Here is a 17523-nt window from a genome sequence, read left to right on the forward strand (position 1 = left end):
TATGTTGCGAATATAAAAAAGCTCGTTGTGCAAAAAGACCTACTTGAGCTAATAAATAAAACACAGAGTAAGGAAATATTACTATTCATAGATATAAAAGATACCCCCGATCATTATGCTTGCAAAAAGTTCTACGTAATACAATCAGTTATTTATGTTGATTCGCACCTTCCGTCCTATGACATGATTGAGTAAATGGAGGAATAAAAAAATATGCGACTCACCATGCGGAGAAATTCGTCATCGTCATCGATGCTGCAATAGCGGTCATAACAGAGGTCATCGAGGAAGAATTATCGGACTTCATGGTGGAAATGAAGACCGTGAAAAACCTTTAACAGAACGTATGATATTATAATTTGTTCATAAAGATAGAATTTAGCATTTAGAAATTTCAAAGAATAAGAAAGAATGATCTTTATTAAACATAAAACTTTGATAATGAAAATAAGGATTGAAATTCCAGTAATAATCTCTAATATAATAGTTTGAAATGTAAAAATTAAGACTAATAACTTCTGAAGCATAGTTACATATCTTCGTTTCATAATCCAATATTGAGACTTTAAGTTAGTTATTTGAAATAAAAAGAAATACAAAAAATAGAATTAATCGAAACACAATATGCAAAGATACTTACGTTCTTCGCTTTTAAAGCACCATCAGATTCAGAGAACAGGGAGAAGCCGAGGTAGTGGAAAACCTTCAACAAATTATAAAATATTACAATTTATTCTCGAAAACATACAGTGTTGTTTATTTGAAAAGTTTAAGATAATGAAAAATGGAACTAATGATTCCATGAACCGTGTTTGCATTCATCTCATAATTCAATATTAATCTTTGAGATTTTAGTTCGATAGAAACTCTAATAATAATAATAATAAAGTAAATTGGGCTACAATATAAAAAGTACTTACATTGTTAAGGTTGTGGAGAGGCTGTATCCTGTTGAGCACTGACTCTAATGCCGAAAATGTAAATTTAAAAAATGTATATACAAAAAACGAAAAATAAAAAACTACATGCTCGTTTATGTAATAATCGGCGAACAAACACTGACTCTAATTTCGCGTGTGATTATTATAATTAGATTATACAGACCGCATTGCGCGCGGTCACGATCACAAATATTTACTAAAAAAAAAAGCTGTATTAGTCGAAAAAAGTGTACTATATTTTATTTTCATATTTTACTATATTCACGTTAGCTTTTGTAAAGAGAAATGATCGTTATTTACATATATTATTTCAAAGCATCATAACCAATATTACGAAAATGGAATATGTCTGGGACAAATGGAATATGCCCTTAAAATAGATATGAATATTAGAAAGTATCTCAAATATTTAAAAATACTGTAAATACAATGTAACTAATTTTTTAACAAAACTTTTGTAACAAATAAAAGCTGCTCGGTTAAACTTACTTGAAAAGCACGATAATATAACGCGTCAAAAGTTAAACATGTTTGTAATGGCGTCGCATTATAGAAATAATAAAAGTTATTGAAAAAAGTCGGGAGATGACGCTACAATAGAGAATTCGCGCGGGAAGTACAGCAAGATATTATTCATAACCTACTATGACTATTCAGAGATCTATTTCAGAATAATGAATTGAAACAATAAAATAATTCGTTTAATTTATTTGGAATAAAAAAAGTAATTCAATATATTCTAATTTATTAAAGTTAAAATATTAAAATCTTTTCTAATTTCAACAAATAGTCTAAGAAAAAGTAGTAGAAGCATATATATATAAGAGTACTTTCGTTATAATAAATGAAACGTTCTTAATCATTTACGAATTAAAACGAAACGATAAACAAACTCAAAGCCTATTTCAAAAGCAAATAATACAAGCTATCAGTGAGATTAACAGTCAAATATACGTCAAAAAAGAAAGAACGAACAGAAATGGAAAAAGTTATTTAATTTTATCATAATAGTCTTTAATAAACGAATAAGTGAATGGGTGATAATTAAACAAACCTAATAGTAGTGTATAAAGGCAGCAAACTAGCGGTGGAACGAATTATTACGCAGTTAATAGGTCTTACGACGCGAATTGATACATCTCACCGCTACGACTTTCGACAACTGAATGGTTCTCCATATTACGTTTCGTCATGCGAAACAGTGGTGGGAATGTTTTGCTCGGCGTTAAGTCAAGCGTGTCCGAATACGAATCGGTAAATTCTTCAAAACACTTTAAGAGAAATGTTTTCAAACAGTGAACAGTACGAAAGATAAAAGTAAATGAGTGAGTTCGAAATTATGGGCATATTAGAAGAGAAATATATGTACGTTTATTAATTTCATTTGGCCAAATAAAATTCAACGAGGAATATGGAGAATGAAATGAAGGTATATTTTTTATATATATTTTACTTGATCTATAGTGTATTAATTTACTATTCATGCCGCTTTTAATAATTGTAATCAACAAAAATATTGAATAACGTAAAGAACGTTCTAGAGAATTATAGCAATACCATAAATCTCAAAACGCACGAATTAAACATATATGTATATATATATAATAGATGAATATATGTACGTATTGTAGAACAGATGAAACGAAGGGTAACTGTGACATGTAATTCCTTTTCTTGTCACACGATTTCGTAATTTATGTCACTAATAGAATAATTTTATGCAAATATCTCAGTTACTTTAACACTAATAAGTACAGAATAACATATATGGTTTTCTTAATGAAGTGGCTTTAAATATTTGAATTAACAGATGCAACCACTCAAATGTACGTTAGTATAGCATTATTTAATACGATTGCATCGCTACAAAGAATAATGCAATAGTCTCGTCGTTGAGATTTTTGAAAAAATTTGTTATATTTAAGATTCCGTCCCATAATTTCATCGTTAATAGCTCTGCATTATTCACACGTACACACTGCATTATTACCTCACGCTATTGAATACTCCAATTTTAGTCTTATACTATTAATTGCTTCAGAAAAAATATAACGACTAATCACATACACGATGCACCTGTATAGAATAAAAGACGATACTGCGTTTTGACACTTGTGGCGCTGTGATCGTATCGATGAGTGATACATCGCGCAGAGAATCGATATTTGAATCCGTACGTTTACGAGTTTTTGGAGATAGTACTTTTATTATTTGCGTATAAATTAATGTTTGATTAGTTTGAATTTTATAACGGATTTCATAAATTTATTGCAGTAGTGTAGTGGCAGTGTGTGGTGTACAATGTAAAACTGGCACTTCAAGATCTATCTATAACCACCATTTATATCCGACGTCTGATAACCCTCTTTTATGGATTTTTGGAAAAAATTCGACGTGTAAAAAGGTAAGGGAGAAAATGATTGGAATATATCTTCGTATTAATTTTACACGCATATACAATGCCTTTTGTACCTTTTATAATTTTATATGTGTATTAGCGATGATACAATGCTTATTAACAAGTATCATATAACATTTTTCTTTTGGTTGGATAAACCTAACCAAAAAGTTTCCTTCGTTATTATTATGTTAAAATTAGAACGTAATATAAAAATAAGTTGCATCTACGTATTTTAATTTTATAAAAGGTTAAACGGTAAATCATCCAATTAATTACCTACTGACGTCTTTCGATACTTTAAACAACTTCCTTTTCGTGTTAAACTACAAAATATTTTGTCCTTGTTAAATCAATTTTATGTTCTTATTACATATTTCATACTGTCAGTTGACTTGCCAATTTATGTTGGCTAGTACTACGTAGAAATCAGAAACGGATCGTTCAAAGTCATAATTCTTCGCGTCTTGTAAGACACGTACCGCTACGTAAATTACGGCTAGTTTACAAGCCTGTAAGAAGGATAAAAAGAAAGAAGCGAATGTCCTCGTAATTGCTATCGACGTAGCTGCATATGCTCCGATCACACGGCTCGATCGCTCGCAAGTACGTGCTCCTACAAAATTTAGTGACTAGCGGTTTCCGCGACGATCTCAATTAATTTCCACGCAATTAACTTCCAATGCCTGGAGCGAGTCTCTACGCGTGAACTTCTCGTCGGTAAATCACAGCGATCATGCAGTGCGTGTATGCGTTATCCCCGTGGCTCCGTAGGTGAAAAGCCGTAGGTCGAAGGTGTAAGTGTTCCGCGAGGATGCGGATACACGGGGGTGAGAGAGGATTTAAAGCTCGTGCAAACACGCCGGATCTCTGTGCTAGCATAAATACGAGGAACAAGGTGGCAAATGGCACGAGGGTAGCTCGTTCCTTTCTCCCGTGTCCCATACCAACCCCCGGATCTTCTCTTGTTTCCATGTACGAGGCGCGGACAACTTTAGTCTGTTCGGAAAAGTAAATGTCGAGAGGTTTATTCTGGCCGTTGTTTTGTTGGAAATTTCGAGCGTGAATGTGTTGATGGGGCATTTAATTAAACCGGCAAACCTTCTTGGTATCTTGTTAATAGGTTATTAATTATTAGACGAAGCAATGTGCTTTGGGTTTAATATTAATGTTAGGAGTTTGCCAACTTTTGCGTCCCGCATTTGAACATTTTCTCAATAAGATTTCCCTTAGCGCTATAAATCATACTAGAATTTCGAAAATCTTGAAAGTACACGATTTAAGAATATTTCAAAGCGGGAAAAATGTCTACCTACAGTTTGAAGTCATACTCATTTTACTTAACTGTCTGAGAATCATACTATATTCCCTGGAATAACTTCATTTTATCGTTATGACGAAGAGAAACATTTTAGACGAGGAGGCTCGCCCCGTACATCGTTAAGCGTATTCATGAACTTGGGACGGGATGGCTGATGGAAGGGAATTAAAATCACCCTACTTATTGTCGGCATGCGGCTTTTCGGCCATTCGGTGACGCACGTTGCTGGAAGATCAACTGATTTGATCGTACATGAGGGGTCGTGCTTTGTCATACATGGACCTAATATTTCTGAGAGGGTCGGTACGCCGCGATGGGTGACGCAAATTAGGTGAACCCGTTTGACTTGGATTGTAGTGGGGCGTCGACCGATCGCTGGTTAATTTAATTATACCGCACGAATACCGTTAGTCTTGTGTTTGCCATATTCCTACAGAAAATATTTCGTACAGGGAAATATAACGGAAATCGCGATGATCTCTCGTTTTAAATTCGTTATATACCGCTAATGCGATACACTTATCGGGCGTGAAATCGAATTTTACGTTACGTTTGAGTTTCCTGGTATCTTAAGCTTAATTATTTCTTGTTTCACTTAATGAATCGTAATAATTTCCTGTAACTACCGATAGAACGATTTAGATAATGGGTTATACCGTAGGTTCCGATCGTAAATACTTCCAATCGATAGCTCCGTGTTTGTAGCTTGCTATCTTATCTTTTCGTTAAATTTTTCTTTCTTTCTAAAAAGAAACCGTTTTACAGGAACAAGCGAGTAAACAAGTTATTAGTAAATGTTGTACTATAATGTCAAGATCCGTGTTATCCGATCCAGATAACGCGTAGAAAAGTTAAAAGGCGTATCAGTACTTTTATTTCGAAAGGAATCGGACGTTGCTTAGAAGACCAATTGAATGCCATGTCCTATCAGCTGACATTTCCATTTCTTTTATAAACGAGTCTCTTCTAAGGGTACATTCGATCTCCTTAAATCCCCGGAAATCGCCAGGTTCGTCGAGCTCGCCGAAAAACAGCGATTCTCTCTTCTGTGGCCATTCAGCGGACATTTCTTCAAGGTGGAACAAGGCACCGGTTTTTTCCCCGAATCACATTCTGCCTAGGTCAGCCGGATCTTCTCTCTTTCCCTGCCCTCGTCTCGGGGATCCTGTCCCTCCGATCCTACGCGGAACGACGATCCACCTCCGAGAAAACATCCCTTATGTAAGAATCGATACGCGTAGGAGAGGAGGATGTGCAGAGGGCAAACGAGGTGGCTGCAGAGATGGCGAGGGTGAAAGACAGAGAGAAAGAGAGAAGGAGGAATGGAAAGGGAAAAGGAAAGAGAGAGGGCGGGAAGTAGCACCGTTTCAGAGTTCCCTTAGCGATCTTACTCGAGCGCCGGAAACATCCCTTATCCTCGAGGTACCTCGAGATTCTTCTTCGCGTTTGAACTCTGCCACGTGAAACGTACCTCCTACCACTGGCGCGTACCGTTCTCCTCTCTCTCGACCTCCTCCTCTTTTCTTTCGGCCGCCGGTGGCGTTGTCGGTGTCGGTGCTTCTTCCTCTTCTTCCTTATTTTCTCTTCCCGGTCCGCCCACCCCGGAAGAGTCGGTAGATCGTCCCAGAGACGACCTACGCGTCCCGTGACGCGTACGTAGAACCTCGAGCTTGCAAGGATGCTCGAAGGTTGGGCCACCGTGGAGCGCAGATGGAGGACGAGGGATGGGGTTGGCGGAAAGGAGGTTGGAGATGACGGTACGGAGTTGAGCCAGGAGGGTGGTTGGCAGGCGCGGGGTTGGAAACGTGGTGTTTGTTCGGGACGATAGTGTAAGACGGTGACGTGCACATCCCCTGCCAGCCTGCCAGTCTGCCAGGCAGAGTCTGCTTGCCTCTGCCTTGGCTGCCACTGGAAATGGAGGGTGGTTTCAACCCTTAGGTCGGGCGTAGCGTTGGGGTGGGTGAATGTGGGAGGTGGTGAAGGCGAGGAGAAACGATGGTACACGACGTGGAAGGAGGAAAGGCGGCAAGCAGGAGAGTTTCAGTCCACAGGGGTGGAGGAGGGTAACGAAGAGAACGAGGGAGAAAGAGAATAACAGACTCGCCTGTATGGCGTAGTAGCCAGGGGCCGAGAAGTACTTTCGAGGTCGGCAGGGCCGCCTTAATTATCGTCGCGTTTCGTGAAAGCTTCCACTTTATTTCGTCGTTCTTCTTCTGATCGTATGCCGTACGACCTCTTGGAACCCGTTATTTTTGCACGAGCAACGTTCGAATTTTTCCCCTCGCTATACCAGCGCATTTTGCTACGATTTAGTCTAATTTTTAGACTATAATTATCAGTAAGATATTCTTTATGATCGCAACGGACGTTATCACGATGTTTATCAACCGTTGTATCGTTATTTCGTAATGGACGCCAATTATACGGATAAGCGAAAAATCAGTCAAAAATGAATGCAAAGGGATGTTTGGTTCGGTGTTGTTGATTGCGTTAGGTCCATCGTCCCATTGAAATGCATATAGAACGAACACCTTATCCTGTCTTTCTTTCTCCTCTTTCCACGCAACCATACCCCTTTCTTCTCTACCTGTTAGAGAATCTCGTACTTATTGATAGAACTATTTTGCGATCGGCGCTGAAAAGAGTTCCCATATCGAATGACCAATTCCATTCGCTAATCGATTGTCGAAACTTGTTAGATTAATAGAGTAAAAGATGGAATGAAGACACAAGAAATTCTTTTCTTCGAGCGTTCCGCTCGAAGAGTTCGCTGCTCTATTGAAATTATTAATCTTCCGCGTAATTACGTCGGTACTTTCATCGACGTGACTGTACTACTTTGTCGTCGCTGCCATCGTTACTCGAGACTCTAAAAAATGCCCGGAATTTCCAAGAGGGGACGCTTAACCCTAGGAAGTTCAGTGCAAAAGTTCCGCTTCGGTCCTTTCCTCGGTTTCGCGGAAAGAAGGGGAAAGAGAAGTGGAACAGGCAGGATGGACGGAGACGGAGCTAACAGAGAGGAGACGGAGAAGTATACCGGGGAAACGGATGAAGAAACGCGCGGAAAGAAGAGCAACTAGGCGAGCTTCTCTGGATTTTGGAATTTTACAGCCACATCGTGCGTCCCTGAAGCAAGGAGAAGGCATAGGAACGTACGGTGTTGGACGAGGGTGGTGGACGGAGTAGGGGGTGATGCTCGTAAGGGTGTGGATTGGGGGAGAGAGCAAGGAAGAGAGAGGAAGACAGAGATAGAGAGTCGTACAGGCAGATGGCAAGAGGTACGTGAGAGGAAACGAGACAGAGGGAGACAACTGGAGTTCTGGCGATGCTCTACGGCGGTGGAGGGTGAGTTACCGAGGACTCGGGGACCTAACCCTCTTTTCTGGACTCACACTCCCGCATCTCGACTCTCTGCCCCAACCACCTGCAACATCTCCTCGCTCCACCGCGTTCTACCTACTACTGCCTTTCCTGCCTCTGCTGCCACTTCAACCCCTTTCCACCCCGAACGCCAGACACGGCACATTGCCCGGAGTGTTGCGTTGTTGCCTTCCGAGGCACCCCGACGTTCAATTTTGTATAACTATCCGGCGTGCATTACGAAAGTTGCCGCGAAACTTTTCCTTCCCTTCGCGCTAGCCTGCAATGCCACCCCCTCCCCCTTACGATCCTCCAGCTCTTGCTCCTCCTAACTCCTCTTCACCCCGTACGCGAACGGTCGAGACCGTTCGATTAACTCTCCCGCGCTTCCCGCGATTCATTGAAATTGTTTTTCACTCCTACGCCGCTTCCCTTCCGCCGCTCGTCGTTGTATTGCCTGTTTGCGTTTTGATTTGAATCCGTTTGGCGCCACTTTCGCCGCTACGAATATGAGGTTTCGCGAAGTTAGTTGCTCGTTGTTCATTTTGCTAGCGAATTTCCAACCAAGTCAAGTTTATTTTTGACGTTACGTATTCTTTTTTCACTGTTATTTCGGCGCTTGCCAGGTACGTCGAACGATCGCGTCACGTTGACCCAGTTAATACCGGGAACGTCGATCAACGGGTTATCGTACAAGTTGCCCGAAGTTATTCGTTTCTTTTTCGACCGCTTAGCAGTCTCGAATGTAGTTGTTTGAGACTGCACTCTGGGTATTGGAATTCCGCAGCTGGCTCTGATCATTGATCTTGTAGACAAGAATTAATATCTTAGTTGGAGGTGCACGGAGGAACATTTTCGTAGTCGAATCGGACAATTTAGAAGGATTGGACGATACATTTAAGATAGTAGTGCAATCGATACTTTGTTTATAAATTTTCGCCAAACAGACTGATAAGACGGGAACGCGTAATTCTACGATTTCTGATCTAAAAATTCTTTCAAACCGGAGCGTGAAGGACATATATACGGATGGTTAGAGAATCCGCTATTTCTTCATCGGGGTTTCCGTGTCGCGTAAATAAACGCGCCAACAGGCAGCGATATATCGGTCAACGGGATACGGATGCATCGAAAGGTTAATTGTGGCCCTAAAGCAAACTGGCGACTCCTCGAGCATCAACGCATCACATCGACATCGCCGCTAGACTCCCTCCCATTCTCTCTCGTTCCCCCTCTCTGTTTCTCTCTCTTTTGCCCATCAACCCTATCCACCTAGCGAGAGATGAACCCTTTCACGAGAGCCTTAACCCTTCGGAATCAGCTCCATATCCGTACTACGTAGCAACCCCTTTCTCGCGGTGCCCCTGCAACCGTCGATGCACATCATCTCCCTTGGTGCACGCACGTGCGCCCCTTCGTGTCTATATGTTCGCTTAAACGCACCCTCGCAGCAACATCAGCGACGCTGTCGGTGATAGCAACAGCGACAGTAGCAGCGCAACGCGGTAGCGGTAACAGCAACAGCAGCATGAGCTTCCTCGCTGCCAGTGGAGGGTCTTCTGACAGCAAATCGATTGAACGGTATAATTTATACCACCCCCTACTCATCTCACCCCTCGGTTGCCCACCTACGCTGGCATATACACCCCTGCTGCCGCTGCCGCCGCCACCGCCGCCACCGCCGCCACCGCCGCCACCGCCGCCACTGCCTCTGCTGCCACCATCAACCCCCTCGTCCCCCACCTTTCTCTCACTCCGATGTACCCATGCCTGTACGCCCCACTCCCCTGCTAGTTTCCCTGAATAGTCATCATGCGAGTATTCTGCCTGTTGGCGGGCGAGTGGGCGAGTGGATAATGGGGAAACCGGCGCTGCTGGAGGGCCCCTGAGTGTGTCACCGTGCACGCCGTGCTGTGTGCGTGCTCGATTATAAGTATTTATAGCGTAGATGTGTAGTAGTGTTCATGAATACCGGCCTGTACCAGAGCCGGAGCACAGATATTGCCGCATGCTTTACGTGTGTGCGGACACCGACGTGCTCGTGTTTGCGGCCGGGGCCGCTCTATAATGAGGACTGTCCACGCACCTGTGCGTGTGCGTGCGCGTCGACACACGTGTCTAGGTGGGCACAGCCGAGCTGCTGGGGCTGCGGTCAGAAGCACCGTGAGTGCGGCGGCCTGCGTCGTCGTCACACTTGACCGAACCCGGCCCCCCACGGCCGTGCATACGTGCGTGCACGCATCCTACTTCGCCGCGAGAACCGTTGATTGCGGTCAACGCCGGGACTGGTCGAGAAAAAACGCGCCACCCCTGTTGCCTCCTCTCCCTCCTCCCTCTATCTTTCCTCTTTTTTTCTCCATGCACGCGAGAACACGCCCCAAGATTATATACCCTCTCGACGAGCTCCTCGCTGAAATTGCCCGCGATAGCTTTCAATCGTTCCTCGACCTCTGATCGTTCGGTATTTCGCGGCTCGTCGAACGACCAGCCTGGAAGATGTCACTGTCCAAACACCGCGATCCAAGAGATCGATGTCAGACGTACGAATCTTCTCTCCATTATCACGCGTCTTATGCTATAAACAGGCATTTGTGGGGACCAGACGATTAAAGGAAAAAGAATTTCTATAAAATTCTTATACAATTGCTCAGCCTACTCACGCAATAACACGCAGAAGCACTTGAAGAAGTTGAACGAAACTTTTTCGAATCTTCAAACGAATATCGGACTATTATTACCGTCGTAAATAATCGCGTGCCAGAGACAAATATTTATAATGGCGACGATAGCGGCCGTTTGACGTTTCAGATTTATTATTTCGCTGTGGGTTCGCGTACACACTGTATACGCGTCCGCGTGCGGATCGTTATTATTTGTAATACCCCGGCCTGCAATGTGTTATCAAGTGCTCGCGCGGCCACCTGTACACGCACGCTCGAGAGCCGGGGCCACGCAGAAAATCAACCTGAAAAACGTTACAGCGACTAAACTGCGAAATGCACGGGAATCTCGTGTGTTTTATTACGCGGAGAACCGCATCGACCTCTCGTTGACTGTCAGCCTGACTGATGACCGATCGAAACTGCGCAACGATACATGTGCCGATTATGAATCTTGATTGCGAGCTGTCCCATTACGTGCACGTGCACGGAACGTTTCCCTTCGAATGTTTCGCACACTCTATGTCGCATACTTTGAATAAATAAACACACTTTTTGACCCAGTTTCTCGCAAGCGCCACGAAAACACAGCAGTTGGCGCACGTGCTTATTTCGACGAGGGTAAACGCTTATTTTTTGGTCGCCTTGGGATTTAGGTGAACTTCAGAGACTTTGTTTTCCGAGGCTCTCTGTTTCTCGACTTGTACGTTCGCTGATCGGTGCCATGTTCAAATAGGTTTCGGATAATTTTGGGAATTTTTTAGATACGTCCCGTTCCTTTTGAATTTTGAAAAGCGTAGAAATTTCTAAAAATTATTTCCAAGAGTCACGACAAAATTACGATTCAACGACTATGCGTTGGCTTCTCTGCGATCGGTTGTAATTTTGTTCTTTAAAAGGAAAAAGAATACACGTGGTTGAAAGTTGTATTATTTTTAATTAATATCAAAGTACTTGTCAAGTATGAAATCCACTTGGAAAGTATAGAAGGTTTATGAAAAAACATCGTTCAAAAATAAAAAAGAAAAATGCTTTTCTTTTTTCTACTCCATAATCACTAAATATTCAGCGTACTTCTTATTCATCGAATACAGCTATTAACGCGGCTTTGAACGTCCAAGAGCTGTGCAACGAATGGAATTCATAATTCTATAGCTGATGCAGTACCACTGCATTTCACGTTGTTGCTGTAAGATAAAATAGGTAACTGGGAATACAAAAATCGATCAGCCATAAGCACTCAAGTCTGGGAAAATTAAAGGTGAAACACTCGAGCTCCGAACTTTCCCCATTGCAAGCTAATATCCTTTCTATTTAACGAATGGCTAGAAAGCTCGTTGTTATTTTTAATGTCGTAATTATTTATAATTAACATTGATTGCTCGTTACGATTTTTAGCTTCGCAGAATACGAAACGATACTCGCGCATTAAAAACTTGTTGCTTCTAATCAATCGTAGTAAATCCAACACAACTCTTCCTCAAGTATAGTGTCAAACATTTTCACAAGCGTAGGTCGCTCCAACAGAGAGTAGCACACTGTCTAACACATTTTTAGTAATTTTCTAGTGTAAGATAAAAGGAACTTTTTATTAAAAGACACAAATTAAAGCGCATCACAGTGTGCGATTGTAATAGAGTTCAACAACTAATGCTTCACCACAAAATGAAAATGCTTTCTTTCGATTAATTATTTTCAAACTGTTTTGAGTTAGTTTCGTTTCGTATTTGGTATCGCATCTACAAGAGTGCAGTAATTATGTTATTAAGTACTGGTAAAATTTAAATGTTAAAGCGAAGTAGTATAATCTGCGTACTGTGCAATTTATTATTCAAAACTGTACTGAAACCACCAGGGAACGGCCGTAATACGGCTGGTGCTCGTTCACAGGCGCCAAAAAGCTGCATTTTTAAGGCATTTTCTTTATCAAAATATAATGCTACTTGTCGGATACGAAACACTTTTTTCGCTTGATCCGATTTTCTTCTATTCGTTCTATCCGCAGTTACGAAACACCCTATGTATCGCACATATCTATTTCGTTTGAATTTAAGTCTCGAAAATCAATATCCAGAAATGTACTTTATAATCCTCCGCATTTATCCTCTTTTGCTCGTTGTACCGAATTCAAATTGCAAAGTTCAGAGCTGCCGAATTGCGAGGATCCGCGTAACAGGAACCGAGTGGCGAATTCGAGTTTCAGCTGTCGAAAAATTTGTTGATCGTTTCGAAAACGTCACTTGACAGCGCGATATCGATCCCGCCGGCACGAATGACGTCAAACAACGCAAAATGTTCGCCAGGCTTTTTGCAACGAACGTTGTTCGCCCTTCCGATCCGTTGGTGTGCCTGGCCCACCCGGTACATGCGTGACGCACATAGGTGAATTCACACGTGCGGCAGTCAGCGGTCGGGCGTAATTCAGATCATCTTTTGTGGGCTTGTGGCACACGTGTGCGTGTTCGTCCGTCGACGTGTATACGTGCGTGGGTGTGTTTGCCACTGCGTGAACGGATGGACGTCGACTGGAACGGGAGGATAGGGATGGCTCTACTGTCTAAAGGGGTTCTCAATCCTTTTCTGCTGGATGATCGTAAGGGATTCGATTCTGGCCGATTTCATTCCATTAAAGAGATGGTTACGATTACGTTCTTGATCAAAGTGTGCAAAATCTGTCTACGCATGGCAAGTACATGACTGTGAGTCTTGTCGGTGACAGTGGCCCTTCCGAGATTCCTTGTTCGCTTCGATGTTCGTGCTCTGGATGCTTAGTTGCGTAAGAACGTACAATTTGGTTTTGATGTTTAAGACAGCACAGATAGGAAGATAAATAATTATTTAAAGTTAAATGTAATTGATATTCGAATTTTTGTACGTGGAATTTGCTACGGCTATTGGCACCTTTACAGCAAATTGTATTAACCAATATCATGTGACGGCCTCACTGGGGAATACGTGATGTTTGATGCCGATCTAGTCCAAATTTTGCAAGTGATTAGTTATACATTGCGTATAGTAATACACCGGATGCGTAGAATATATCGCTTAACGTTCCAAGGGGAAATCGCGTATAAATATTTGTACTTGCAGTATCTGTATTTACATATATCGAAATACACGCATTCACCTGTATTACGACACTAACTACACTTCTTTTCTAATTCGTTTTGACACTCTGTCGGACAATTTATCCCTTTGCATTTCATGCAAGAATCAAATCGGATACATCCATCCGTCTACGAGTCAATCCAAAATAAAGGCAACAATCGACGCTCCCCAAGAGAGGGATGGTCGGAATAATTATTCCACGACGTTGGGCGTCCCGATCGTGCGGCAGATTCGGGTAGCGATACTTTATGTTTGGCACAGATCTCGACTTTGAGTCGTAGTCGCGAGAACGAAACCGTTGAAGATGAGATTTACGGGGCGTTAATAATTAAAGGAAATTGTAACCCGGAACGTGTTGCGTGCCCGTATTTGCCTCTCATATACGCCGTTATAACAATCTAATAGCCGTAACGTGGCGCTTTGGAATCGCCCGTCTGTTGCCATAAGGGTAACTGTAAAATGTTGCCTAGCTTCCCTCTGTCCGTTCGCTGAAGATTTGTTTGTCGCGTCAATAGCTTTATTGGGTAAATGTTACGCCCGCCGCGGTATCATACGTCAGGTAAATATCCCCTCGCGTTTTCCGGAAGCTGTTATTTCTGTGCTTTACACCGTTTTGTTAGTGTGTAATATTGAACTTGAAATACGACGGGATCGGATAAAGTGGCCGCGGTTCTTGAAGATGTCGAGCCGGTGTTTCTCCGGCGTGAAGGTTCTGCTAAGTTAATAACGTTACCGGTAAATACCGATAATACCACGATATTATTGATTGTTCAATGTATCGATAACATCGTTAACGTATTAATGTCGATAAGTATGTGGATAGGTAGGTGGCGATGAGTTATTTATCGATAATCATCAGTAGCGTTCCTATTCACGCGGGAATAGTCATCCGATATCATTATTCGAACATTTTTCTACTTTTAGCCCATTTCTGTAATTTATTCGGTCAGCTGCTACATTCTGTTATCTTACATTACGTACATGGTAATGCGATTGTACTTTCGTGCGACGAGTGAATTTTCTCGAATTGAATATTTTTCCTTGGTTTGTTAGTTATTTATTTAGGTCAATGAGTCGCGCCAAGTTGCTGAATTTTTAATGAAACGTTTAAAACAGAAATCGTTAGAGCGCGAAGTTTGGGAGAATATGAGATTTTTCTGGTTAAAGGGGATAATTGACGTAACCTAGTTACACGATGGTAATCCGAATTCTAACGTTGAGGATAATAGATCGAATGCGCCAAATAAGTTAGAAATTAGGACACGCTTGTACGAGAAAGAATTTTATACATAGTACTTTTTAGAAAATTACGCTAGCGATTATTCCATGAATTACTAGCTTATACCGGCTAGTTTATACAACTAGGAAAAGCTGTATTTTTTAAATGATTCAAGATCTCGGCAAACGGAATTAAAGATTTCACAAATTTCAGCGCAGCATTAAGTATCTGTAATATGAAATATTGATTCTCTTATATAGGGACTTGCTCAAAATCAGTTTTCGATGTATTTTATTCGAATTTAAAGCGGCAACGTGTCGACTCACCGTGTTTCGAAATAATTGCATGAAGATACTTAATAACGATACCGAAGTGTTAAAGCTCGAAGTGGACGGAAAATCTCGACAGATTGATTGACCCAAACGTGACAGGATCAGAATGATTCCAATGTTAAACGTTGAATGAAAATTAATAAAATAACCAGTCGAACTTTGTTACATACTCATAGATACAGCGTCCACTCTAGCGTGTATTCGTATTTAAATTGATTCAATTTTTCAACAATATTGCAACTACGATGTATATGAACAAGCCATCCGTTCTTGCGGCTTTTGTGTGTCGTCTTTATCAAATCAATAACAGTAAACTGTACAAATCAATCTTTGCTCGCTGGCTTCTTATTTCGAATTGTTTTTTTGCATTCGTTTCCTTCATCGAATAATTTTTTTTAAGTTATACGGTGCGTTCTTTGATGGAATTCTTTGTTTACCAGCACGTCGTCATAATTTACCGTTGTTAATTAATTTTCACTGATATAAATTTCATCGTATCGGAATATTCCGATAGCAGTGTTCCTTTCATTCTTCTGGAAGTGAAACAATTTCAGTTTCCTATGAATAACTTGTAATAACTCATACGACAGATACTGTAAAATATAGTTCGAAACTTGTCAAATTTAAACACTTAACGCAGGGATCAAATTTTCCTGCGTCATAGTCATAGGATCGTCTACTTTTCTATTGAAAAATAACAGTCCCGCACGTTTACGACAGTATTGTGTCCCGTGGCATAACCCCAACCTCTATCACCTCGTAGACAGATCTGTAGCTGGAAAAGGATTAGAGAACGGTATTTTTTATACCGACTTTGAACAATGCCAAATGGAAAAATCTAATTAGGGTTAAAAGTACCCCTAACGCTGGACGCAATACATTGCTGAAGTTTCCCTACCATTTTGATTCCATCGTCAGCTAATAATCTCTTCAGAGATCCACCCCTGCGAAGCCAGGTGAAACCAGCTGGTGTGAGGGCGCTGTAATTATGAATATAAATCGGCGGGCAACGCTGGTAACAGCGAGAGGGGCTAGCGAGGGTGGTGACGAGGGTTGGCGGGCAGGACGAAGGGCGTGGATGGAAACTGTGAGGCCCAGGGTGGCGCGGCAGGGGATGAAAATGACGCGGTGAATCCGACGTTTGCCGTCTTTTAATTTTAATTAAGGGGAGGTCCGGGCCCTCGCCCACGCCCCCGCCCTCATTCCCGCACGATACGACGAGGGGTTTCGTTCATGAAAAAACAGTTGCGTGGCATTACGTGCAAGGGTTGAACGGCTGCGCTTCTCCTTTTTCTTCGATTTCCTGTCGGGCCAGCGTTCTCCGCGATGGAAATAATTGCAACAGCTTTACGATTCATTTAAGCGACTTCTGCCCCTGTACGGCGTATGTTAAGCAATTACTGTTTGTAGTCGCGTTTGCGTTTTTCGTAGACAAACTGCAGCAAAGCGTGCTTTTCCCGTTACATCGAAAATGTATTTGACTTTAACGATAGCGGAAGTTGATAAATTTCTTAATTGAACTGCTACTCTTTAATGGATTCACGGATCCCAAATATTGAACTTGCATAACGGTAGAATAAAATCATAGAAAGCAGTTTTCTATGGATTTCGAACCGTAACCTGAAACTGTACAAAAACTGTCCGTGCAACAGACGTGTGTAACTTGTAGCTTGTCAATTTATTGATTCTATTAGTTAGTAAATTGTCTCGCAAGAACGTAATGGCGATGAATTCCACAGTCAGAGTACAAATCGGTGAATTTTCTAATTTCAAAGCCGGGCAACGCTTCTCTGACCGTCTTCCGACGTTAAACTGGCTCGCAACTGCCGTTATCGCCAACACGGCTACAGTTGGACGGTATGCAGCTTCTAGGATCGTCCCTGGTCATTGCAACCCCCCGAAGGAACAGCCGGGGGTCGACTGCACCCTCCGCAATGACAAACCCCTTGGCTCGAGCAGGTCGATATGCGGTACGTGCACGCGGAGGTGCAGCGCTGCTAGCTGAAGCAAAATTTTACGTTGGAAACGAAACGTACGTTTTTGTTGGATAAACTAAATATTTCATTTGCGATATAAATATTCCGTATGCGAAAATACCGAAAGAAAATAGAATTATCGTTGATAATTTTCTTGCGTCGTGCTGATATTTTATACTCTCGATATTTCTTTTGATCTTTGCGGATG

The 17523-nt window shown here is 41.8% G+C and overlaps 1 long non-coding RNA gene across 1 annotated transcript; it reads right to left on the reverse strand.

The window, feature by feature from the left end:
- Nucleotides 1–230: 230 nt before the first annotated feature.
- On the reverse strand, nucleotides 231–1030 carry LOC122570055. Its single transcript, XR_006317672.1, has 3 exons — nucleotides 921–1030; nucleotides 641–703; nucleotides 231–332 (listed from the first exon to the last, which is right to left on the reverse strand). It is a non-coding gene; the product is annotated as an uncharacterized LOC122570055 (long non-coding RNA).
- Between the last annotated feature and the right edge of the window lie 16493 nt (nucleotides 1031–17523).

The sequence above is a fragment of the Bombus pyrosoma genome, linkage group LG8 (assembly GCF_014825855.1).
Source record: "Bombus pyrosoma isolate SC7728 linkage group LG8, ASM1482585v1, whole genome shotgun sequence".
Lineage (NCBI taxonomy): Eukaryota > Metazoa > Arthropoda > Insecta > Hymenoptera > Apidae > Bombus > Bombus pyrosoma.